The following is a 27,264-nucleotide window of genomic DNA, read 5'->3' on the forward strand; positions in this document are numbered from 1 at the left end:
AACAGGAATATTTTACGATGAAGATACACCAAAGGCGGGGTATGTTGACAACGGGGCTGAATGGGGGGGGGGACCTTTTTTACTTTCCTTCTATGTGATTTCCAAGAACCCCTCCTCATTAGAACCATGGGTTGAACTGACCCAAGCAGGATGATTAAGGTCTGTGTGGATATAAACTTTAACCAAAAGTATGCTTTATGGAGACCGAGAAGCAATACGAGCTTTTGAGAATGGCGCAGCAATTAATTCGGAGTCGCCATCTTGCCAAAGGATTTATAGCCGGGAGGAAGGGCAGGAAGAAAGGATTTGTTTTTAGACTGCATTCCTAGTGAATCTCCTCAGAGGTTTTGAGAAAGGAGGCAGATTGGTGAAGATTAATGACGCTAAGACTGTTTTGATGTATGGGAGTGATGTTATATGGAAAACGTCTGGATATGGCTACTGGATAAAAAAAATAATATCCACGCAGGATTACAAACTGTTCTAACCAGCTTGCGGAGAGTATCAGAGGTCACAAAGAGAAAGGAAAAATATATGAAAATAACAACAAGAGATCAACAACAACAAGATCTTCAAAAAAACGAAGATCATGGCTACTGGTCCCATCACCTCCTGGCAAATAGAAGGGGAAGAAATGGAGGCAGTGAGAGATTTTACTTTCTTGGGCTCCATGATCACTGCAGATGGTGACAGCAGCCACGAAATTAAAAGACGCCTGCTTCTTGGGAGAAGGGCAATGACAGGCCTAGACAGCATCTTGAGAAGTAGAGACATCACCTTGCCAACAAAGGTCCGTATAGTTAAAGCTATGGTTTTCCATAGTGATGTATGGAAGTGAGAGCTGGACCATAAAGAAGGCTGATCGCCGAAGAATTGATGCTTTTGAATTATGGTGCTGGAGGAGACTCTTAAGAGTCCCATGGACTGCAAGAAGATCAAACCTCTCCATTCTGAAGGAAATCAGCCCTGAGTGCTCACTGGAAGGACAGATTGTGAAGCTGAGGCTCCAGTACTTTGGCCACCTCATGAGAAGAGAAGACTCCCTGGAGAAGACCCTGATGTTGGGAAAGATGGAGGGCACAAGGAGAAGGGGACGGCAGAGGACGAGATGGTTGGATAGTGTTTTCGAGGTTACCAGCATGAGTTTGACCAAACTGCGGGAGGCAGTGGAGGACAGAGGTGCCTGGCGTTCTCTGGTCCATGGGGTCACGAAGAGTCGGACACGACTAAACGACTAAACAACAACAACAACAACAACAAGAGATGTGGAAAAATAATAAGAAAGGACTGGATAGTACTGTGAACATCATAAGGTTAGATTTGTGGACATTAAAACAGCAGTAAGAAGCAAGAAGTTGATTGGATCCCTTTGGAACTTGAAATATGGGTACCCCCAACAAAAATTTAAAATTCGGCTGTGTAATTTGGAATTTATGTAATTTGGTTTGATTTGATGTGATTGGTCGGTTAATAAAAAAATATTCTTAAAAAAAAGGAATGTTGTACCTGACTGCTACGAATTTCATATCCCACAGACCCAAGCTCCTCCTGCCCACTGACCAGAAAATGTCCCCCACAAAAAAAGCCCACCCTGAGATTCCGTCTCCTTTCGTTCTCCAATTTTACAAAGGCAAACTCCTATTATGGAAGAAATTGCTTAATAAAAATTTGTGGTGGTGCCCTCATTGTGAATAAGTGAGGTTCATAGACCACAGAATGATAGAGTTGGAAGGGACCAAGGAGGTCTTGTAGCCGAACCCCCTGCAATGCAGGAATCTTTTTGACAAGGTGGGGCTCGAACCCACAACCCCGAGAGTCTCATGCTCTACCAACTGAGTTATCCCAGGACTCGGATCAAATTCAGCCGATAGGATTGCAATGAATCGGGAGCAAAGCTTTTGTATGAATATATTACCTCAAGTTATTCTGATGCTTCCAAATGCACTGGTACAAATAAATTTTCAGATTGAACAAGTGGTATAATTACTATTGTTGTTGTTGTTGTTGTTATTCTCCAGGCAATTTGGATGACTTCCAGCAAAACATAAAAACATAATAAGACATCAGACATTAAACACTTCCTGATTCTTTGACAGAAGCCGACAAATTTAGGACAGATGCTCCATATCAACTCAATGACAAGGAACCAGGCAGCGGGCCTTCTTGGTAGTGGCACCCGCTCTGGAATGCTCTCCTGTCAGATGTCCAGGAAATAAGCATCTATCTGGCTTTTACAAGACATCTGAAGGCAGCCCTGTATGGAGAAGCTTTTAATGTTTCATTGGTTTTTTAAAAAATATTCTGTTGGGAGCTGCCCTAGTAGCTGGGGAAACCCAGCCAGATGAGCGGGTATAAATGTTGTTGTAATATTAATATTATTATACTTAATTGATAGCAGTTCCCAGGGGAGAGATGCTCTTGGGCTCCCATCCTCCTTGCAGGCTTGGCCACCATGAGGAGACAGTGCTGAGATTCCTGCATTGTAGGGGGTTGGACTAGATGACTCTCAGGGTCCCCTTCCATCTCTACGATTCTATGATTCTAAGAGGGTGCGGGACTAGATGGGCTTGATCAAACTACAGGGCTCTTCATGTGATCTGTCTGTGCATGCAGAAGAACGTGTGTTTGTGTGTGTGTGTTTGTGTGTGTTGAGAGAGAGAGAGAGAGAGAGAGAGAACCTTCAGGAAGAGGCCCCTGTCTCTTATTTGCAACCAATATGAATTAGCTGCAATACCCCCACACTTGAACCACCGCTTCCCTGCCTGCTCTGTCTCCACCCCCAACCCCAATTCCATGGGTATTGCATTGCATTGCACAACCCCGCCGCCCAAAGCTTGCTGCACCCCGAGGCGCTTTGCACTCACCGGATTCCTTGCAGGACAAGGACAGTGCAGGACGGCAGAGGGGGCGGGTCAGCTGTTCTAATTAAGCCGCGCCCCCTTTCCCAAATCAGTATCGAGCAGCAGCTTCCACTCTCTGGCTTTAACCTTTATGGCAGTGAGCATATATTCCCTATACTCGAAGCCCAGGTTCCCTCCCTCCATTCCCCATTGGCTGGCGACTGCAATTATCCCGCCCCCGGAAATATCCTGCCTCCCAGGCGGGGGCTCCCATTTCCCCCTCCCCCCCGCTGCCCAGGGTCGCTGCTGCTGCCGGGATTTCGGGTGAGTGCAAAGCCAGCGGCGGGGAAGGAGGGGAGGGGCTTGGCAAGGGGGGGGTCCAGGAGGAGAAGCCCCGGGACGGGGAGAAGAAGAGAAGGGAGGAAAGGGAGCTGGTCTATTTAATGGGGCCTTGAAGGTGTGTGTGTGTGGGGGGGGGGGGGTTCCCGTTGTGGAAAGAGAGAAGCTTCTTCCTGCCCGGATCTGGTGCAAAGGGAGGAAAGGAGGCGGGAAAGGGGAGAGGGTTGGGCATTGCAGACCAGCCTCGCCATAGTAATAATAATATAAATAAATAAATAAATTCTCTGGCTTTCCCAGCCACTCTGGGCGGCTTCCAACAAAATAAAAACACCAAAAACATCCCAGTCTTCTGTTTTGTAGAGGAGATGGGGACATGGATTGCTGGATGGCAGAGGGAGAAAGAGGGAAAGATGGGGAGGAAAACAAAGGCAGGGGGGCCAGGCAGGAAGAAGGAAGGGCTGAGGCCTCCTCCAAAGAGCTCTTTGTTCTTGAACTCCTTGCATAAAGTAGTGGGGGGAAAGGGCCGGATTGAGGTTTGATGAGGCCCTAAGCTACTGGAGGGAATGGGGCCCTTTATAGGTCCAGCTGTCCTTTGTCAACAACAAATTGTCCCTGTTTTTTGTGTTGAATATAGGCTGTATGGTAATTTATGGACCTAATAGGTATCTCAAACCATTTGCACATAACAGAGTATGTATTTTCTCAAGGTAATTGTTGAACTGAAATACAATTATGAAGTATATTAATAGTGAAATAATTATTAAGCTGTAACTTAAAATGATTTTGTTATTCATAACAAACAATATTGCCAACACATTATGGCATTTGGCAATAACAGAAGTTCCTTTAGAAACACAATTTACAAAGACTGCTAATCTAGTCCTAGAAACTTGCTATAATAATAGGTGCAAATATATAATGCAAACTACTAATAATCATAAATAGCATTATTAATATGAAATTAAGTGTTATAACCTGTACAATGCAATTGTAAAAACAAAAAATTCCTTCCAGTAGCACCTTAAAGACCAACTAAGTTAGTTCTAGGTATGAGCTTTCGTGTGCATGCACACTTCTTCACATTGAGCCGCATGAAATGCAATTGTAGTTAATACAATGCATTTTTTTATACAAGTATCAATATTACCATAATGGTCCACATTCTTCATTGCGACAGCAGACCTTTGTACCCTGTTACACTTAGTGAGTGTAAAAGACAGTATTTCTAGTAATATGTCGCAATTTTAAATAATAGCAATACTAAACACACCTGTACATAAAAATTATTTTACAGGACTAATTGTATTAATGCATCTACCCAATACCCATTCAGCTGTATAATTTTATCATGATTCATTGTATACTGTGTATACAAACAGTACACAAACATGATCTAAATTACAATACCTTCTTGCCTTTGCCAAAGCAAAGTCACTGAGGATATCATCAAATGATAAACTGCTTAGTTTGTCACTTTCTATGTACATGCGGCTGAAGTAACATAATTTATCTTGAGACATTGTTGTTCCAAATTCATTTTTTATCCTCCTCAGCTGAGAAACGGATCTTTACAAATGGCAATTTACAATCATCATTCAAAGGAACATTCTCAGAATTGCTTCTACATTAGGGAATGCTGATTGAACATTGTTGTTGTTGTTTAGTCACTTAGTTGTGTCTGACTATTTGTGACCCCATGGACCAGAGCACGCCAGGCACTCCTGTTTTCCACTGCCTCCTCCAGTCTGGTCAAACTCATGTTAGTAGCTTTGAGAGCACTGTCCAACCATCTCGTCCTCTGCATATAACTTAAATAAGCAAGGAGACAATATACAGCCTTGCTGTACGCCTTTCCCAATTTTGAGCCAATCAGTTGTTCCATATCCAGTTCTAACTGTTGCTTCTTGTCCCACATAGAGATTTCTCAGGAGACAGATGAGGCACTCCCATTTCTTTAAGAACTTGCCATAGTTTGCTGTGGTCCATGCAGTCAAAGGCTTTTGCGTAGTCAATGAAGCAGAAGTAGATGATTTTCTGGAACTCTCTAGCTTTCTCCCTAATCCAGCGCATGTTTGCAATTTGGTCTGTGGTTCCTCTGCCCCTCCAAAATCCAGCTTGTACTTCTGGGAGTTTTTAGTCCGCATACTGCTTAAGCCTGCCTTGTAGAATTTTAAGCATAACCTTGCTAGCGTGTGAAATGAGCGCAATTGTGTGGTAGTTGGATCATTCTTAGGCGCTGCCCTTCTTTGGGATTGCGCTGTAGACTGATCTTCTCCAATCCTCTGGCCACTGCTGAGTTTTCCAAACTTGCTGGCATATTGAGTGTAGCACCTTAACAGTATCATCTTTTAAGATTTTAAATAGTTCCACTGGAATGTCATCACTTCCACTAGGCTTTCTAAGGCCCGTTTGACTTCACTCTCCAGGATGTCTGGCTCAAGGTCATCAGTCACACTACCTGGGGTGTATGGGACATCCATATCCTCCTGGTATAATTCCTCTGTGTATTCTTGCCACCTCTTCTTAATGTCTTCTGCTTCTGTTAGGTCCTTACCACTTTTGTCCTTTATTGTGGTAATATTTGCTCAAAATGTTCCTTTCATAACACCAATTTTCTTGAACAGATCTCTGGTTTTTCCCATTCTATTGTTTCCCCATATTTCTTTGCACTGCTCATTTAAGAAGTTCCTCTTTTCTCTCCTTGCTATTCATTGGAAGTCTGCATTCAGTTTCCTGTATCTTTAACTATCTCCCTTGCATTTTGCTTGCCTTCTGTCACCTGTGGTTTGTAAGGCCTCAATGAACAACCACTTTGCTTTCTTGCATTTCCTTTTCCTTTCTTTCTTTCTTTTTTGAATTTTTTTATTTTCAATGAATAACATAACAAAAATTACAAACATTGAATCCAAAATAATACTATACAAACAAAAAAACCGGAACATACAAAAAAGACCAGAAAAGAAAAAGGGCAGAAAAAGCAAAGGAAACAAAACTAAACTAAACAAAAATGAAAAAGCACACATCTACAGAAAAAAACCATATCATTACGTACATAAACACAAATTGACTTCCTTCCTGTGTTCTAAGACCTCAAAAAAATTACTCTTACTGTATTGTGTCTAATTAGATTACTTCCACCTTTGTACTTTTTTTTTACACCATTTTTCTTTTTCTTTAACCCTGTAAAGCATCATTCATTACATACCAATATACTTACTCCAGAACAATGTTTTTTCATATACTCTTTAGCATAACCCCATTCTTTTAATAATTTCTGGTCCGATTGTTCCCTTAGGTAAGCTGTGACTCTTGCCAGATTTATGTATTCACAAAATTTAATTTGCCAATCTTTCACTGATGGAATTTTTCTGCCTTTCCAGTTTTTAGCTATAAGCATCTTGGCAGCTGTTGTTGCATAAAGGAATACTTACCTTTGATTTTCGGGGATATAATTTGTAATTAAACCTAAAAGGAATTCCTCCGGTTTTTACTGAAAGATATTTTAAACATCTTTTTGAGGTTGTTTTTTTAAAAAAAATAATATTTATTCAAAATTTTAAAGGTTACAAAAAAGTAAAAAAAGAAACAAGAAAAATAAAAAAGACAAGAGAAAAAATACAATCATTTTAAAAAAGATAAAAGAAAAAACAAATCCAACCTTTACATATTTTTCTTTCTTTAACTTATTTCCTTGACCTCCTCACACCCCCGTTTTTGTATTCTAATTCAAATTGTTAATTCAGCAAATCCTTGCACATTCTCTCTTTCCTAACAGAATCCTTAAATTTACCATATTTTTAAAAACCGCTTTTACTTTATCCAATCTTAACTCTCATCCAAGGCTATATATCTATACTTATTCTTAATACGTTTCCCTAAGGTCAAAAAAGATTCCATTCCACAAATTTCCCAATTCTCATTAAAAAAACCAAAACCAAATTATATTATATGTATATTGAGTTCCCAATTTCCATTCCACCCAAACCCCTTCCCGGTTTCAGTCCCCAGCATAAGTCCATCAATCTCAAAAAGCCATCAACCCGAAGATCTTAAATCCGAGGCTCTTAAATCTCTTTCATGTCTCCTCTGCCAGTCTTTTTGGTAGTCTTTAGTATTAAAAGCCAAATCTCGGGGAAGCTCCAACCCAACAGCATCCACATTGCTTCCAGCCAAATGTCCTATTCAATCCAAACTGAATTTCCTTCCTGACCGCCATTCTTAAACAACCCAAGGTCGAAAAACAGTTTCTCAGCTGGTCCTTAATACAATATCCCAAAGCTCCCTCTAGGGGAATTTGAGTTTCTTTTCACTCCTTTCAGCACAGACCCAAAGGTCCCATACGTTAAGTTGTAACAGTCCTTCCTTCGTTTTAAACATAAGCTTGTAGCAAATATAGACAGTAGAAACAAAGTCCTCTTTTTGTATCTTGACAGCTAGCTTGACAGCTGTCAAATTGTTCTATTCCTCATCAACGGGCTCTCACAGACCACTCCCGGGTCCGGGGGGTGGTACATCAAATTCCAAATTTTGTTCTTCTCCTGCAGGCTCCCCTGCTTCCAAAAAAAATTTCTGATCGTCTCAATCAGTAGAATTAAAGTCCTTTACCAAAAACTCTCCACAACCTTAGTTGACAGGTTCTTTGCTTTAGTATATTTACAGAAAGGGAAGGCGGACTTCCTGTTTGGACCTTCCCCGATCGATGCCAAATTAAAAAATATTTTAAGAGTCCAATTTCCATTTACTCATGGGTTGTTGTTTGAAATCCAAATGTCTACAGGAAAAAGTCAGCGCTCTCCGGCAACGGCTGTGCGGCTTCACTCCGCGAAAATAGCAGTCGATTCAAAACACCGCGCCACTCACCCCATGTCACTTCGGAACCCCCAAAAAGGGGTTTCCCTGTGAGTAGAGTGCCAGCCGAATCCCACGTTCCCAGGCTTCCTCCACCTGGGGTTTTTAAAGGGTCTCCGCCTTCGCTGCGGCGGCAAGACCCGATTTTTGCGGAGCGGGTTCCTCTGAGTCAGAGGAATTCAGCCATTGCTGATGGCGCTAACCCGGAAGTCTCCATCTTTTTGAGTTCTTCATAGATTTCATTCCAGAATTGTTTAATAGGTCGGCATTCCCACCACATGTGAAACATTGTTCCTATTTCTTTTTTACATCTCCAACAGGTATTCGATTTTAATTTGTAAATTTTAGCCAATTTTACTGGAGTTAAGTACCATTGGTACACCATTTTCATAAAATTTTCTCCCCTGAGTGCTGAGGGCCCTGCTTTTGCCACTTACCATCTGGCCTGGGGCGGGGCCTGAGGCCTCACAAGGACTGCTTGGTGCTTGCTGCCTGCTGCCCAGGAGGACTCCCCTGAGTGAGTGCTTGAGGGCCCTGCTCTTGCCACTTACCATCTGGCCTGGGGCGGGGCCTGAAGCCTCATAAGGACTGCGTGCTGCTTGCTGCTTGCTGCCCAGGAGGAACCCCTGAGTGAGTGCTTGAGGGCCCTGCTCTTGCCACTTACCATCTGGCCTGGGGCGGGGCCTGAAGCCTCATAAGGACTGCGTGCTGCTTGCTGCCGCTGTCCAGGAGGACTCCCCTGAGTGAGTGCTTGAGGGCCCTGCTTTTGCCACTTACCATCTGGCCTGGGGTGGGGCCTGAAGCCTCATAAGGACTGCATGCGGCTTGCTGCTTGCTGCCTGCTGCCCAGGAGGACTCCCCTGAGTGAGTGCCTGAGGGTCCTGCTCCCTCCTGCCACTTACCACCTGGCCCAGGGCGGGGCCTGACAGGCCTCACTAGGACAGTTGTTACTGCAAGATGGGCACAGAGTGTTTTTAAAATGTTTTTTAAAATTTTCCTTTGGATTTTTTGTATGTGGGGGGTGGGGGTGGGATGGATGTTTGGTTGGGCTTGGGGAATTATTTTTTTATTTTGATGTTTTTGTAATTTTTACATTTTTCTTGTATTGTTTTATTGGTTTTGTTTGTTTGTTTACGGTGTTATTTTGTTCTTAGGGGGAGGCTTCAGGGCTGCCGGGGAGTGGGCCCCAGCCCACAAAATGGCTGGGGCATGTTCCACAGGGGGAGATGCACTGGGACAACCGATCTCAGTGATCACGGGTAGGAGGAGGAGTTACGCTAAGACTAGACCATGTCATTACAGAGAGGGCAGGTTTAGTCGTTGTCTGAGGACTATCCCTGCCTCCGGGTCTGGTCCTGACCGGATGGATACTAGAATCAGCAAGGGATACCCACATGACCTGAAGGTGCTGCTGTGCAATGCCAGGTCAATGATTCATAAGACCACTGCCATCCATGACTTGATCATGGATGGAGGACTTGACCTGGCATGTGTAACAGAGACTTGGTTGGATGAAGCAGATGGGCCTGTCCTTGCCGCTGCTTGTCCACCAGGTTTCTCTTACGCACAGCAACCCAGGTCATGTGGGCGGGGAGGGGGGGTTGCAGTGATTTTTAGAAAGTCATTAGTTTGCACCAGGCGTCCTATTGGGAAGACCCAGTTTTCCGAGTGCATGTTCTGGAAGTTGGGCAATAGGGGCAGTACAGGATTCCTTTTGGTGTACCGACCTCCCCGCTGCACCAAGGATTCCCTGCCCGAGCTGCTTCAGGTCGTGGCGGATGTTGTCCTGGAGACACCCAGCTTGGTTGTCCTAGGGGATTTTAACATCCATGCCGACACCTTACAAGGGGCGGCTCGGGACTTTGTGGAAAGCATGGCCTCCATGGGGCTGTCCCTGAATAAGTCTGGCCCAACCCATAGCCGCGGACATGCCTTGGACCTGGTGTTTACCTCTATGGATGTTGGTGATCTGACACTAACTAAAAGCGAAACGAAAGAAGTGCCATGGTCAGATCACTTCCTGGTGCAACTGGACTTCTCTGCGACCCACCCCCTCTGCAGGGAGGTGGGACCAATTCGGATGGTCCGCCCCGCCACTTAATGGATCCAAATGGTTTCCAGAGAGTGGTAGGGGATGCTTTATCCCATGTTGATGGCCTTTCAGCTGATTCCCTGGTGGCCCGCTGGAATGTGGAGTTAACCAGGGCTATTGACTGTTTGGCTCCGAAGCGCCCTCTCCGATTGCATGGAGCCCGGACAGCCCCGTGGTTTTCCACGGATCTGAGGGCAATGAAACAATCGTTGAGACGGCTAGAGCTCCGGTGGCGGATAACTCATTCCGAATCTGACCGGACACAGGCTAGAGCTCAACGTCGAGCCTACCAAGTGGCGATAGCGACGGCGAAGAAGAATTTCTTCACCGCCTCTATTGCATCTGCAGAAAACAGCAGCAGGAGACTTTTTCAGGTGGTTCACAATTTAGCGGAACCACCTGCAACATCGGGGCCCAGTACGGGCCACATGTTCTCCTGCAATGATTTTGCAAAGTTTTTTGCAGATAAAATCGCTCAGATTCGGGAAGAAGTAGACTCCACCGTGGGAGCAGGACCGGGGCGGGAGAGTGCTAGAGTTCTGTCTAGTCAAGTTGAGTGGGATCAATTCCAATCTGTTACCTCCGAGGATGTGGACAGGCTGCTTGGACGAGTGAAACCAACCACCTGTCTCCTGGATCCTTGCCCATCCTGGCTTATAAAAGCTAGCCGGGAAGGACTGGGCGATGGGCTTCGTGGGGTGGTGAATGCTTCCCTCCGTGAGGGAGCCTTCCCAGACCCGCTGAAAGAGGCGGTTATTAAACCGCTTCTTAAAAAACCATCTTTAGATGCGGCCACGATGGCCAACTACCGCCCAGTCTCAAATCTTCCATTCTTGGGCAAGGTGATTGAGCGTGCGGTTGCCGAACAACTCCAGGCACGCCTGGAAGAAGTGGACCATTTGGATCCCTTCCAGTCGGGATTCAGGCCTCATCATGGGACTGAAACTGCCTTGGTCGCACTGGTTGATGATCTCCGGCGGGCTAGGGACAAAGGTGAGAGCTGTTTCCTAGTTCTGCTGGATCTCTCAGCGGCGTTTGATACCATCGACCATAACATCCTTCTGGACCGTCTTGAGGGGCTGGGAGCTGGGGGCACTGTCCTACAGTGGTTCCGCTCCTTCCTCCTGGGCCGTGTTCAGAAAGTGGTGGTGGGGGATGAGTGTTCAGACCCCTGGGCTCTCACTTGTGGGGTGCCTCAGGGTTCTGTCCTCTCCCCCATGCTTTTCAACATCTACATGCAGCCTCTGGGAGAGATCATCAGGAGGTTTGGGTTGGGTGTTCATCAATATGCGGATGATACCCAGCTCTACCTCTCTTTTAAATCAGAACCAGTGAAGGCGGTGAAGGTCCTGTGTGAGTGTCTGGAGGCGGTTGGAGGATGGATGACGGCTAACAGATTGAGGTTGAATCCTGACAAGACAGAAGTACTGTTTTTGGGGGACAGGAGGCGGGCAGGTGTGGAGGATTCCCTGGTCCTGAATGGGGTAACTGTGCCCCTGAAGGACCAGGTGCGCAGCCTGGGAGTCATTTTGGACTCACAGCTGTCCATGGAGGCACAGGTCAAATCTGTGTCCAGGGCAGCTGTTTACCAGCTCCATCTGGTACGTAGGCTGAGACCCTATCTGCTTGCGGACTGCCTCGCCAGAGTGGTGCATGCTCTGGTTATCTCCCGCTTGGACTACTGCAATGCACTCTACGTGGGGCTACCTTTGAAGGTGACTCGGAAACTACAACTAATCCAGAATGCGGCAGCTAGACTGGTGACTGGGAGCGGCCGCCGAGACCATATAACACCGGTCTTGAAAGACCTACATTGGCTCCCAGTATGTTTCCGAGCACAATTCAAAGTGTTGGTGCTGACCTTTAAAGCCCTAAACGGCCTCGGTCCAGTATACCTGAAGGAGCATCTCCACCCCCATCATTCTGCCCGGATGCTGAGGTCCAGCGCCGAGGGCCTTCTGGCGGTTCCCTCATTGCGAGAAGCAAAGCTACAGGGAACCAGGCAGAGGGCCTTCTCGGTAGTGGCGCCCGCCCTGTGGAACGCCCTTCCAGCAGATGTCAAAGTGATAAACTACCTGACATTCAGAAGACATCTTAAGGCAGCCCTGTTCAGGGAAGTTTTTAACGTGTGATATTTTACTGTATTTTTGGTTTTTATGTAAGCCGCCCAGAGTGGCTGGGGAGGCCCAGCCAGATGGGCGGGGTATAAATAATCAATAATAATTATTATTATTATTATTATTATTGTATAACATGCCGTGAATTTAAAATCATATTTTCATAATTTCTTCCATTGGTCCAGCCGAATTACATATCCAATATCACATGCCCATTTAATCATAACTTCTTTTACTTCTTTTTTTAAAATAATATTTAAGTTTTAAAGGTTACAAAAGGAAAAAGAAGAAAACACCAAATTAAGCAAAAAGCAAAACAATACATCACAATAAGTAAAAACAATCAGAAAAAAAGAAAAGAAAAAAATTCAACAAAAAACAAGACAATACATCATAATAAATAAAAAGAAAAAGCAAAAAAATACAATTAGAGAGAAAAAAAGAACAAATCAAATCTTCCCATAACTTATCTTTCATTTGCTTGTTTCCTTGACCTCCTCACACCTCCCTTTTTTTGTACTCTCTCTTTTTTTTTTTTTGCAGCCCGTTTCCAGGTTCAGAGCAGTGGTGATTTGATTTTCCACTCTCTCCTGCAGGCTCACTAGGTCCAAAATTTCCCCCTCTTCCCCTGCTTCCAAGGGGGGTTTAATACTTTCAATCAATGGAAGTTTAATCCTTTACATGAGGCTTTCCAAGACCTTAGCTAGCAACCTCTTTGCTTCAGTCTATTTACAAAAAGGGAAGGCGGACTTCCTGTTTTGAACCTTCCCCGTTCGATGCCAAATTAATGTATTTAGAAATCCAATTTTCCGTTCTACTCACGGGTTGTTGTTTAAAGTCCAATTATCCACGGGAAAAAGTCAGTGCTCTCCGACAACAGCAATGTGGCTTCGGTCCGTGAAAGAAGCGGTCGATTCAAAGCACCGTGCTGCTCACCCCACGTCACTCCAGATCCCCAAAACAGGTTACCCGTGAGTAGGGGAGGCGCAAAAGGTGCCAGCCGAATCCCAAGTTCACAGGCTTCTTCCGTTCTTCTGCCTTTGATTTCCGTGGGTCTCCGCCTTGCCGTGGCGGTTCAGACCCTACTTTCCACGGAGCAAGTTCCTCCCGATCGGAGGAGCTCCGCCATTGCCGGAGGCGCCAACCCAGAAGTCTACTTCTTCATCCTTTAATTCCCATTCTAATAATAAATTATACATTTTGGATATATATTTTTTTGTTTTGTAATAATACTTTTTGTAATTTTGATTCTTCTTTTTCAAATCCTATTACTTTATCCTGGTTGAATATTTGTGCAATTTGGTGATATTGTAACCATGTGGTACAGTATTGGGTCACCTCATCGTATGGTCTTAGTTTTAATTGGCCCTGTTCTTTAGGAGCTGCTGGTATGTTGCCATTCTTCCTATAGTATTTTTCTTTTTAACCGATATTACTTCTAGCGGTGAGACCCACAATGGGGTTTTCGGTTCTAACAACCTTCTGTGTCTCACCCAGACCTTGTATAATGCATTTCTAATTACGTGGCTTAGAAATTCTTTATGGACTGCCACTTTGTTATAAATTAGATAGGCATGCCAACCATATCTGTTGTTCCATCCCTCCAAATCCAAAATGTCACTGTTATCCAATTTGATCCAATCCTTGATCCAAGTAAAGCATGCCGCATCGTAATATAGTCTCAGGTCTGGGAGTCCAAAACCTCCCCGCTCTTTTATGTCGGTTAATAATTTATGTTTGATCCGTGGCTTTTTGCCTTGCCATATAAACTTTGCTAGGTCCGTTTTTCATTTTTTAAAACAATCATCTTTACCTATTATGGGAATCATTTGGAAAAGGAACAGAAATTTTGGTAAGATATTCATTTTAATAGCCGAAATTCTACTGTAGCACCCTGCTTGTGGTTAACGCTTAGCTGGAATGAAATATTCAACGCAGCAATAGAGAAATTAAAATAGTAATTTATTTGTCAGACAAATAAATATGAGGCACAGTGGTATATGGTTACCAAGCTCTGGCCTGGCCTCTTGCCATTCTGGCCAGCACTTATATTTCCTTAATCCAGCCCCCTTGCTCCTCCTGTGGCTGCCTCTGTCCAATCAGCCTGGTTAAAATTCCTATTGGCTGTTTGCTAGAACCAATCACAAAAGATACACCCATTTCCTTCTTGCCCTTTTATGGGAATCAAAAAGCTATATATTCTTCTATCTATAAATGACAAATAAGTAGTAATATATCTTACATGTGTCTCAACAAGGAATCTTAATTACCAGCTCACCTCTTGCCCTATTGCCCTATTGCCTTCCAAAACAGATGGTTAATCTTGAATTTTTATCTTAAGCATATGTCAAGGATTTTGAGTTCATATCAACATTGAGAGATCTCCTTCATTTGAAGGTTTCTAAACAAAAGGCCTGACAACCATATATCAGGAGTGCTCGATGGCGTCTCCTATCTGGCAAGGGGGGGCTGGTGGCTGATGGCCCCTGTGATTTCTTCCAACTATATGAAATAAGAATCTAGCATTTCTTAAATCCTTTGCATAATTATATTTAAACTAATATATTTAATACATAAATAACCTTTTAAAAGGAAAAGAAATCTTAAAAGGATCTTAGTTTAAGAAAGAAACAGCTTTAGAAAAGACTTCCCAAAAATGTTCTGTTTCTGCCAGCCAGACCAGTTGCTTTTTCACTGCTCTTGACCTTTTTAACCTTAGGAAGAAGATATGGCTCATTTTACTATTTATCAACCCTTAATTTGTAGGGTCAGTGTAACCTTGGCTCTCAGCCTGTAATTCCCTTTTTACGACTTTGAGAATTGTTTTCTGCTATAAATCAGGGGGGCCCCTTGTCTAGGAGTAAAAAACATTGCCAAGGTTCTTAGGCAGCTGGTCTTCTGCCTGGCATGAAACATTTGAAGATCTTTAAGCTCATTTTTAAAATACAAGCCCTGATTAAACATATAAGCTTTAATAAAAATTCAGGCTTATGATTAGATGCCTCACTACCCCAGAGTATTAATTTCAATCTTGTCTAAGTTTCCATTTCTCTTTTTGTTTCTTCCCAAAAATTTTTATAATTATCTTCAAACAAATTTATATTTTTCATTGTTATTTGTATTCCTAAATATTTCACTTTTCTTACAATTTGTAATCCAAATTTTTCTACCAGTTCCTTTTTCTCTTGATCTCCCATGTTTTTTACCATTAGTTTCGTTTTTTCTTTATTCAAAGCAAAACCTGATACCCTTCCAAAGTTTCCCATTTTTTCTAGAGCCTTTGCTATGCTTTCCTTTGGATTTTCCACCATTAAGACTAAATCATCTGCAAATGCCCTTATTTTGTATATTTTCTCTCCTAGGGAAATTCCATTTATTTCTTGATCCAATCTGATTTCTTGATTTAATATTTCCAAAACCAAAATGAATAATAAAGGTGAAAGTGGGCACCCTTGTCTGGTGCCCTTCTGTATTTTAAAATAATCAGTCGTGTCATTATTTATTATTATATTTGCTTCTTGTTCATAAATTGCTTTTAGCCCTCTTGTAATTTGGTCTCCCATGTCCATCTGGTCTAATAATATTTTTTGAAATTTCCATGATACTTAGTCAAACGCCTTTTCCGCGTCCACAAAAACAAAGGCTACCTTCTTACTTGGTTTCATAATCATATCAATCACTGTTCTTATATTGTCACTCATTTTCCTGCCCGGCAAGAACCCTGCCTGCTCTTTATTTATACAATCCTGCAAAACTGTCTTTAATCTTGTTGCCAATATTTGTGCATAGATCTTGTAATCATTATTTAGTAATGATATTAGTCTATAATTGGTTATAAACTCTTTATTTCGTCCTTGTTTTGGGATTACTAATATGTGCGCCTGTTTCCAGGTGTTGGGAATCTTCCCGTCTTCTAGTATTCTATTTAAGAATGTCTTCATAGGTGATAATAGTGGTTCCTCTAATTTTTTGTAATGTATTGCGGTAAGACCATCTGGGCCTGGGGATTTTCCCAGTTTCATCTTAATTATCGCTTGATGAAGCTCTGTCGTTGTTATTGGGGAGTTTAGCTCTTGAATCTTTTCTTTCTTAATTTTAGGTATATCCTTTCCACATAAATACTCTTTTATTTCAACCTCTGTCTCATTTCCTGCTTTATATAGCTTATTACAATATTTTGTAAAACACTTTTTAATTTCCTCAGGATTATCTAAAGTTCTCCCCTCTTCCACTATTTTATCAATCAGTTTTTCCTTTTGTCTCTTTTTCGGTTGCCAGGCTAGCATCTTTCCGGGTTTATTTGCAAATTCGAACGACCTTTGTTTCATCCATTTAATATTGTCCTCCATTTCACTATTTAATATTGCTGAAGCCTGGGTTTGTAATATTTTTAGTTTTTGGTTTATTAATTCATTTTTTGGTTGTTTTGATAATAATTTTTCATTTATTCCTATTTCTTTCCTTATTTGTTCTAGTTTTTGCTCTGATTCTTTTCCTTATTGCACTTTGTTGTAAGTAAAAGCCTATTATGAAAGCTTTACTTGCATCCCATATTGTCCTGAAGTCTGTATCCTGTTCTTTATTTAATTCAAAAAATTCTTTCAGTAGTTCTTTCGCTTTTTTCACAATCTTTTTGTCATTTAATAATCTTTCATTAAGTCTCCATCTTTTATTAGTTTTCTTGTATTCCTTTAATTCTAATGTGACTGGGTTGTGATCTGTAATAATTTTGGTCTGTATTTCTGCTTTTTTAATTTTAGTTGTTAAGTTATTTGATACCCATATGCTGTCAGTTCTGCCGGCTGATTTTTTAACTTCCGAGAAATGTCTTTCTCCTGGGTTTTTATATCTCCATGTATCAATCAAATCAATCAAATTTAAGTTTTCTACCATCTGAAAGAAGGTGTCTGGGAGTCTGCCTTTTTTTGATTTTCTCTCTCTCTGTGTCCTATCTAATTCTATTGATGTGACACCATTTAGATCTCCCATCAAAATGATTTCCTCTTCTATAAATTCCAGTAAATTAGCTTCTACTTTCCTGAAAAATTCTGTTTTGTTATCATTCGGTGCATAAACTCCTACTATAATTAAATGTTCTTTACCTTTTGTTATTTTTACCCCTAGTAATCTACCCTCATCATCCTTTAAATATTTTTTTTGCGTCTAGTTTAGGGTTCACATAGATCACAATTCCCCTTTTCTTTTTTACATCTGAGGATATAAATTCTTGACCCAATCTCTTGTTTTCTAACCCTTCTGTGATTTCTAGTCACATGGGTCTCCTGCAAGCATATAATATCCCATTGTTCTTTCCTCAATACATGTTCTATTTTATTTCTCTTCCTCTTATCATTTAAACCGTTAACATTCCAAGATATAATTTTTAGATTCATTGATCTTTATTATCTACAATGGTTTCATTGAGTAAATAAAAAAAGAAAAGAAAAAGAAAACTCAAAAATTTTAGGATTTTGATAATCTGTTTCTTCCAACCTCCCTCCCCTTAATACGCGCCTGTCTCTCTATGCTTCTTGTTGTGTCTGCGTTGTTTCCTCTCGCTCCAATGTTGCATCTCCAGTTAATTCTTTTTTGTACTTCCTCCAGAATTTTCCCAGCTCGTCTACTGATCTAAAAGTTTTTCTTCTGTCCTTATATGTGAAGGTGATGCCCTCAGGAAATTCCCACCGGAATCTAATTGAATTCTTCTTGAGTGCTTCTGTTACTGTCTTATAGTTCTGCCTTTTCAGAATTCTTTTTGGGATTTCCTTATCAATATTTTGATAGGCCTATCTTCTATTATTAACTTCACTTGTCCTTTTTGATGTAATATTTTGTCCTTTAAAAGCCTTGAGTTGAAAAAAAAATAAGCAATCTCCTGGCCCTTTATAAGTGTCCGATCTTTCTGATTTGATCCTGAAAATTTTATCAATATCCAATAGCATCTCTTCTACCTCTACTCCCAACCAGTTTGCAATCTCCTGTGATAGTTTCTCTTGAATTTGTTCATCATGAGTTTGTGGGACGCCTCGGAAGCGGAGGACCATCTCCTTCTGATGCACCTCCATCAATGATATATCATCTGGCAGCTCTTCATGGGCTCTCTTTAGGTCGTTTATTTCTTCCTTCGTTGAATCTTGTGATTTTTTAATGTCCTTATTTTCCATTTGCAATTTCTTTGTCATTTCCTCTTGTTTGGTAGATTTACTCTTAAGTTCTTGTACAGATTTATCCAGTTCTTTATTTTTAAGTAAGAGGTCACTTATTTGTGTTGTTAAGTCTATTATTAGCTTTGAGTTTTGTTGGATGTTGCCAGCTAGTATGTCCAGCTTATCATTCAGGCTCTTTTCCATCCCCGTTATAATTTTTTTTTTTATTGGTTTTACATTTTCGAAACAGATTCCTAGCAGCAATATTACAATACATACAAAAAACAGACAAAAAGTAACGAAGACACAGGTGCAAACCCTCCAACAAATACAAAAAAGAAAAAGAAGAGGGGAAAAACAAAAACAAAAAACAAACAAACAAAAAAAAAACCACCCACCCATCCCCTAACAGTGATTGACTTCCCTTCAGAAACGGCTTGAGTTGTAATCCCACGCTATCTTCCTGCGGGGTGTTTTTTATCTCCTTTGTTTACACCTCTCAGACTTTATATATCGCCTACTGTGATTTTAATGTTTCCTAAATTTGTTTCCATATATGTAAGGAATTTACTCCAGTCATTAATAAATTTTCCATTTTTCTGATGCCTGATCTTCTGTGTCATCCTTGCTAGCTCTATATACTCAAATAATTTGGATTGCCAGTCTCTGATGGTTGGAATATTAGGGGTTTTCCAGTTTTTCGCTAGCAATATCCTGGCGGCTACCGTTGCGTATTGGATCATGGTTTGGTCCTCTTGCCTAATCTCCTTCCCAACCATCCCTAAAAGGAAGGCTTCCGGCTTTTTGGGGAAGGTGTATCTCAAATTTTTTTTTAATTCGTCATAAATAAGCCCCCAAAACCTTTTTACTTTTTCACAGGCCCACCACATATGATGGAAGTCTCCTTCTTTCACCTTACATTTCCAGCAAGTCTTGTCCCCCGTCTTGTACATTTTTCCTAGTTTCACAGGGGTAAGGTACCACCTGTACATCATTTTTTGTAGGTTCTCTCGAAGGTCAACACATGCTGTGAATTTCATATCCTTATTCCAGAGTTTTTCCCATCTGGCGAAGTCCAGATTGTACCCAAGATCTATGGCCCATTTGGTCATTACCTCCTTTACCTCCTCATCCTTCATATCCCAATCTAATAATTGACTATACATTTTAGATAGGAGTTTGGAGTTTCCTTCTATTATTTCCACCTGAAATCTGGACTTTCTTTCGCTCATCCCTGTTTTTTTATGCTCATTCCATAGGGAATTGATTTGGTAAAATTGCAACCATGTTGTTAATTTATCCTTCAATTCTTCATAGGGTCTAAGCTTCCACCCTTTGTCTGATTTTACCAATAGATCCTCATAGGTCCATCTTTGACCTTCCATATTAGATTTTTTAATTGTCAAAATGTCGACTGGCGATAGCCACCATGGGGTGTCTTTTTCTAGAAGTTTCTTATTTCTATTCCAAACCTCAAGTAGCGCACCTCTGATTATGTGGTTGGAGAATCCTTTGTGGGCCCTCTCCTTATCCTGCCATAGGTACGCGTGCCAGCCAAATCTGGCGTCAAACCCCTCCAAATCCAGCAGATCTACATTTTTCAAAACAATCCAATCCTTGATCCAGCACAAACACGCGGCCTCATAATACAGTTTCAGATTAGGGACGGCAAATCCTCCCCTGTCACTACGATCTGTGAGTAATTTAAATTTAATTCTTGCTCTCTTACCCTGCCAAATGAATCTGGACAGGGTTCTCTGCCAGTCTTTGAATGATGTCGTGCCCCTAATCACCGGATTCTTTATTTTTAAGTGAGAGGTCACTTATTTGTGTTGTTAAGTCTATTATTAGCTTTGAGTTTTGTTGGATGTTGCCAGCTAGTATGTCCAGCTTATCATTCAGGCTCTTTTCCATCCCCGTTATAAGGTCTTTTATGTCAGCATTGGGGTCTGTTTCAGCTGTTGATTGTCTTCTCACTTGTAGACCTGACCCAGATGTCAGTGTAGTTTGGTATTTTTTAGAACCCATATTTGTCTTTTTCCTTTTGGTTCTGATCTAGATATCTTTATTTCAAACCAAGAATATATATATTCCTAAACTTTGAAAATGCTCTGTTTATAGTCTATAATTTGGTCCTTTTATCTGTTGGGATTGAAAATCAGTTAAGATTCCGGTGGTTTTACCCTATGTTGTTATCAGTTCATCTCAAATATTTATTTATTTTTTTAAAGTAAAAAAAAGGTCCAAGTTTTAATAAAAAATTAAATATTTTCTTTTACTTTAATTACTTTGGCAATTATCAGAGAAAAATTCCTTCGCAGTACTTAACATCCGTCTTAAGAACTTATTTTCTAGAAGCTGAACTTGGTATTTCAAATGTCCTTTCGTGTATAGCTAGTTTTCTTTATGGTTGTACTTCAAGCCTGTGTCTTAGCAGCATTTTTTAAATTATGGGAGTAATTTTATTTTCCACCACTAGGTGACCCGATTTTCCAATTTACTTGTGAGGTGGTCCTTCTTGTTTTGTTTCTCTAGCCTCTCTTTGTTGCAGTGACTGTTTCCGCCACTATTCTTCTTCCGGCTTTTTTCCCTTCTGAGGGCGATGACTCACTCTCTCCCCCCCCCCAGCGCCATTTTCGCCAGCTGCTTTCTTCCCTATTTCAGTCTTTTCCTCCTTTCTCTCCCTATCTCTTCCTCTTCCCTTTCACTTCTTTATCTTAATCTTTATCTTCCCACCACTGCCTGGTCTTCAAATCTTTTCTATTCCTTCTCTTTTTCCACTGTATCCTCCACGTTCTTCCCCCTCCTTTTCCTTTTTCACTCACCCCTTTGTTTTACGCTGATCTCCTCCTCAGTGGCCGTTGCTTTGTTGTCACCGCTGCTGCTTGCTATTTCAGCTCCTTGTCTCTCAACAGAGCGTCCCCCTGTAGAAGCAGGTACTCAGTATGTCTCAGTTTTTATTTTCTGCCTCTTTACAAGGCTTATTTTCCACAATGTGATAAGTCTCAGAACGCTGAAGCTCCTCTCTCCATTAGCTTTACTGTCCTTTATAATATGAAGTTAGTCCGTACTCCTTTTATTTTAATTTAAGCCAGCATTATTACCTTGTTCCTTCAGGAGTACTCTTGATTTTGCAGTTTTAGTTTGGAGCAGCCTGGTGCTTTCTCATTCGGGTCTCAGGGGCGTCTCACGGTCAGCTGTGCGATCTTTCTGCGCTGAAGTTCTTCCACCTCCCTCCACTTTTTGTGCTGGGACGGCAGAAAAGCCCTTTATGCGCTGCTTGGATCGATTTTCTTCAGTCTGGAACCTCCTCTCAGACCTCTTCAGGGTTTGCGTCGCCCTCGCTTCCCCGTCTTTTTATCCCGTATCCGTGATCGGGAGTGCTCTTACTGCAGCAGAGCGCTTTCCCTGACCCAACGCTGAGCGTACTACGCCAGGAAGTCCTTGCATTTCCTTTTCATTGGGATGGTTTTCATTGCTGCCTCCTGTATGATGTTCCGATCCTTCAGGTTCTTCAGGCACTCTGTCCACCAAATCTAAATCCTTAAATCTGTTCCTCTCTTCCACTGTATAATCATAAGGGATTTGATTTAGATTGTATCTTACTGGACCAGTGGTTTTCCCTACTTTCTTCAGTTTAAGCTTGAATTTTGTTCTAAGAAGCTGGTGATCTGAGCCACAGTCAGCTCCAGGTCTCGTTTTTGCTGACTGTATAGAACTTCTCCATCTTTGGCTGCAAAGAATATAATTAATATGATTTTGATGCTGCCCATCTGGTGATGTGCATGTGTAGAGTCATCTCATGTGCTGTTGGGAAAGAGTGTTTGTTATGACCAGCTTATTCTCTTGACAGAACTCTATTAGCCTTTGTACTGCTTCGTTGTGAACTCCAAGGCCAAACTTACCAGTTGTTCCTTTTATCTCTTTGACTCCCTACTTTAGCATTCCAATCCCCTAGGATGAGAAGAACATCCTTCTTTGGTGTCAGTTCTAGAAGGTGTTGAAAGTCTTCCTAGAACTGGTCATTTTCAGTTTCTTCAGCACCAGTAGTTGGTGCATAAACCTGGATTACTGTGATGTTAAAAGTTCTTACTTGGATTTGTTTTGAGATCCTTCTATCATTTTTGAGATTGCATCCCAGTACAGCTTTTGCCACTCTTTTGTTGACTATGAGGGCCACTCCGTTTCTTTTACGGATTTCTTGTCCACAGTAGTAGGATATGATGATCCTGTGGCCCTTGAATGAATTTCCCATCTAGTCTTTGACAAAAACTCTGGAACTTTTTTTTTTTTTAAAAAAAAAAATTGTATTCAGATTTTATAACAAATTTTAGCATAATCAAAATTTTAAATTTTTCTGTGTATAAGACTATGTATAGGTGTTCCTCTCCCCCCCCAAAATAGATTTAAAATTGGGGCTCGTCTTATACACTGGTAGTGCTGAGGGGTGTTTTCTTAATTTGGAGTCCCTCCATGGGACGTCTTATAGACAGAAAAATACGGTACATTTTACATTCCAATGAACACCCCCCCCCCATGACTTCCCCCAACTTCCCTTTCCGGGTTATTGTTGTTAAATCGTTTAGTCGTGTCTGACTCTTTGTGACCCCATGGACCAGAGCACGCCAGGCACTCCTGTTTTCCACTGCCTCCTGCAGTCTGGTCAAACTCATGTTAGTAGCTTTGAGAGCACTGTCCATTCATCTCGTCCTCTGCATATAAGTTAAATAAGCAAGGAGACAATATACAGCCTTGCCGTACTCCTTTCCCAATTTTGAGCCAATCAGTTGTTCCATATCCAGTTCTAACTGTTGCTTCTTGCCCCACATAGAGATTTCTCAGGAGACAGATGAGGTGGTCAGGCACTCCCATTTCTTTAAGAACTTGCCATAGTTTACTGTGGTCCACACAGTCGAAGGCTTTTGCATAGTCAATGAAGCAGAAGTAGATGTTTTTCTGGAACTCTCTAGCTTTCTTCCTAATCCAGCGCATGTTTGCAATTTGGTCAGTGGTTCCTCTGCCCCTCCAAAATCCAGCTTGTACTTCTGGGAGTTTTTAGTCCGCATACTGCTTAAGCCTGCCTTGTAGAATTTTAAGCATAACCTTGCTAGCGTGTGAAATGAGCGCAATTGTGTGGTAGTTGGATCATTCTTAGGCGCTGCCCTTCTTTGGGATTGCGATGTAGACTGATCTTCTCCGATCCTCTGGCCACTGCTGAGTTTTCCAAACTTGCTGGCATATTGAGTGTAGTACCTTAACAATATCATCTTTTAAGATTTTAAATAGTTCCGCTGGAATGTCATCACTTCCACTGGCCTTGTTATTAGCAGTGCTTTCTAAGGCCCATTTGACTTCACTCTCCAGGATGTCTGGCTCAAGGTCATCAGTCACACTACCTGGAGTGTATGAGCCATCCATATCTTTCTGGTATAATTCCTCTGTGTATTCTTGCCACCTCTTCTTGATATCTTCTGCTTCTATTAGGTCCTTACCACTTTTGTCCTTTATTATGGTAATCTTTGCATAAAATGTTCCTTTCATATCTCCAATTTTCTTGAGCAGATCTCCATTCCCTTCCATTTTAGTTCACTGATGCTCAGGATGTCAATATTTATTCTTGCCATCTAATTTTTGACCACATCCAGCTTACCATGGTTCATGGATCTTACATTCCAGGTTCCTATGCAATATTTTTCTTTGCAGCATTGGACTTCCCTTTCACTTCCAGGCACACCCGCAAGTGAGCGACCTTTCGGCTTTGGCCCAGCTGCTTCATCAGCTCTGAATCTACTTGTACCTGTCCTCCACTCTTCCTCAGTAGCATGTTGGATGCCTTCTGACCTGAGGGGTTCATCTTCCAGCGTCATAACTTTTATACAACTCGGCAGGGATACTGGCATGGCTTGCTGCTTCCTTCTCCAGGTGGATCACGTTTAGTCAAAACTCTCCACTTTGACCTGTCTGTCTTGGATGGCCCTGCACGGCATAGCTCATAGCGTCTCTGAGTTATTCAAGCCCCTTTGCCATGACAAGGCAGTTTTCCATGAAGGATATGGTCATTAAATATAACTTGGTACAGATCCTGATGTGTCAGATTATCATGTTCATGGCTTTGACTTTTTAATGTATTGATGAAAATGGTTGAGTTCTCCAACAAGGCTCATGTCCACATCTTCAGGATATGTTTGGTTTAAAGCATTAACTTCTTCACAAATCTCTTCTTTTGCAGCATCTAATTTTGTTAAGAATGAAATAATAATAATAATAATACAGTGGTGCCCCGCAAGACGAATGCCTCGCAAGACGGAAAACCCACTAGACGAAAGGGTTTTCCGTTTTGGAGGTGCTTCGCAAAACGAATTTCCTATGGGCTTGCTTCGCAAGACGAAAATGTCTTGCGAGTTCCTGCGGTTTCCCCCCCTTTCCCCCCCTTTTTCTAAGCCGCTAAGCCGCTTATCTGCTTATCCACTAAGCCGATAAGCCGCTAAAAGCCGCTAATAGGGCTAATCCGCTAAGCCATCAATGGGCTTGCTTCGCAAGACGAAAAAACCGCTAGACTAAGAGACTCGCGGAACGGATTAATTTCGTCTTGCGAGGCACCACTGTAATAATAATAATAATAATAATAATTATACCCCACACATGCGGCTGGATTTCCCCAGCCACTCTGGGCGGCTTCCAACAAAAAATTAAAAATACATAAAATCATCAATCTTTAAAAACTTCCCTAAACAGGGCTGCCTTCAGATAGTTGTTTATTTCCTTGACATCTGATGGGAGGGTGTTCCACAAGGGCAGGCGCCACCACCGAGAAGGCCCTCTGCCTTGTTTCCCTGTAACCTCGCTTCTCGCCAGAAGGCCTTTGGCGCTGGTCCTCAGTGTCTGGGCTGAATGATGGGATTGGAGATGCTCCTTCAGGTATACTGGGCCAAGGCCATTTAGGGCTTTTAAGGTCAGCGCCAACATTTTGAATTGTGCTCAGAAACATACTGGGAGCCAACACGGGTCTTTCAAGACCAGTGTTCTGTGATCTTGGCGGCTGCTCCCAGTCACCAGTCTTTTTTGCAGCATCATTGTATACTGATGCCCTTTGTGCCAGATTTGATTCTAATCCATCCATCGCAGGTATAAATGCTTTGATTCTGAACTTGTTTCCTGGCTCAAGGTTCTCTAAAGCTTCATCCTCACCTATATGCCTCCTTATAGATCAGCAGTTCTCAACCTGTGGGTCCCCAGATGTTGTTGGACTACAACTCCCATCATCCCTGAGCTCTGGCCTTGCTAGGTAGGGGTGATGGCAGTTGTAGTTCAACAACATCTGAGGACCCACAGGTTGAGAAAGGCTGTTCTAGATCTTCTGCTTTTCTTGTAATCAACCTCAGGCAATTTGTCCTTTGCCTGTTCTTTGAAATGATCAAAAAGTTCTCTGGAACCAAGTTCCTCCATTTTATTCAAAATGTTTGTGGCTTGATTACTTGTTTCACCCTTCTCTGTGGTATCAATATGCAGCCAATGCAATGCAGAAATTATTCCATTGTAACTGCCAAGTTCTGCACTTGTGGCCCTTGAATGAGTTTCCCATCTAGTCTTTGGCAAAAGCTCTGGAACTTTTTTTTTTTTTTAAATTGTATTCAGATTTTATAACAAATTCTAGCATAATCAGAAATTCAAATTTTTCTGTGTATAAGACTGTATAGGTGTTCCCCTCCCCCAAAAAATATAGTTTTAAAATTGGGGCTCGTCTTATGGACAGGTAGTGCTGAGGGGTGTTTTCTTAATTTGGAGTCCCTCCATGGGTCGTCTTATACACAGAAGAATATGGTACATTTTACATTCCAATGAACACCCCCCATGACTTCCCCCAACTTCCCTTTCTGAGTTATTGTTGTTAAATCGTTTAGTCGTGTCTGACTCTTTGTGACCCCATGGACCAGAGCACGCCAGGCACTCCTATATTCCACTGCTTCCTGCAGTTTGGTCAAACTCATGTTCCTAGCTCTGAGAGCACCATCCAACCATCTCGTCCTCTGCATATAAGTTAAACAAGCAGGGAGACAATATACAGCCTTGTTGTACTCCTTTCCCAATTTTGAGCCAATCAGTTGTTCCATATCCAGCTCTAACTGTTGCTTCTTGTCCCACATAGAGATTTCTCAGTAGACAGATGAGGTGGTCAGGCACTCCCATTTCTTTAAGAACTTGCCATAGTTTGCTGTGGTCCACACAGTCAAAGGCTTTTGTGTAGTCAATGAAGCAGAAGTACAGTGGTGCCCCGCAAGACGAACGCCTCGCAAGACGAAAAACCCGCTAGACGAAAGGGTTTTCCGTTTTGGAGGCGCTTTGCAAAACGAATTTCCCTATGGGCTTGCTTCGCAAGAAGAAAGCCCATAGGGAAATCTCCGGGGACCTCTTTTAAATGCTAGCGGTGGGGAGCAAAGCCTTTCCCCCCCTCCGGCCTTCAGAAGAGGTCCAGGAAGGCCGGCGGGGGCAGAAAGGCTTTGCTCCCCACCGCCAGCATTTAAAAAGCAGTCCGGGATAGCAGGGAAGCGCTTCCCGCTATCCCGGATGGCTTTTGAAGGCAGGCGGGGGGGAGCAAAGACTTTTGCCCCCCGCCCGCCTTCAGAAGAGGTCCTTGCTGGCATATTGAGTATAGCACCTTAACAGTATCATCTTTTAAGGTATTAAATAGTTACGCTGGAATGTCATCACTTCCACTGGCCTTGTTATTAGCAGTGCTTTCTAAGGCCCATTTGACTTCACTCTCCAGGATATCTGGCTCAAGGTCATCAGTCACACTATCTGGGGTGTATGGGACATCCATATCTTCCTGGCATAATTCCTCTGTGTATTCTTGCGACCTCTTCTTGATGTCTTCTGCTTCT

At 42.2% G+C, this 27,264-nt stretch overlaps 3 protein-coding genes across 9 annotated transcripts in view; 2 read left to right on the forward strand and 1 right to left on the reverse strand.

Annotated features, from left to right (window-relative positions):
• The window catches only part of LOC307206991 (uncharacterized protein), a 165,290-nt gene extending 162,401 nt beyond the window's left edge, over positions 1-2,889 (reverse strand). Inside the window, exon 1 of the mRNA XM_079960573.1 lies at positions 2,865-2,889. The gene's annotated coding sequence lies outside the window, so the exon portion shown is untranslated. The remainder of the gene's footprint in view (positions 1-2,864) is intronic.
• Positions 1-27,264, forward strand: part of LOC307208659 (uncharacterized protein) — a 174,526-nt gene that overhangs the window by 38,485 nt on the left and 108,777 nt on the right. The gene's annotated exons all lie outside the window — the stretch shown is intronic.
• The window catches only part of LOC307208751 (uncharacterized protein), a 129,962-nt gene continuing 105,829 nt past the window's right edge, over positions 3,132-27,264 (forward strand). Inside the window, exon 1 of the mRNA XM_079963687.1 lies at positions 3,132-3,164. The gene's annotated coding sequence lies outside the window, so the exon portion shown is untranslated. The remainder of the gene's footprint in view (positions 3,165-27,264) is intronic.

Source organism: Podarcis cretensis, assembly GCF_951804945.1.
Source record: "Podarcis cretensis genome assembly, chromosome: 2".
Taxonomy (NCBI): Eukaryota; Metazoa; Chordata; class Lepidosauria; order Squamata; family Lacertidae; genus Podarcis; species Podarcis cretensis.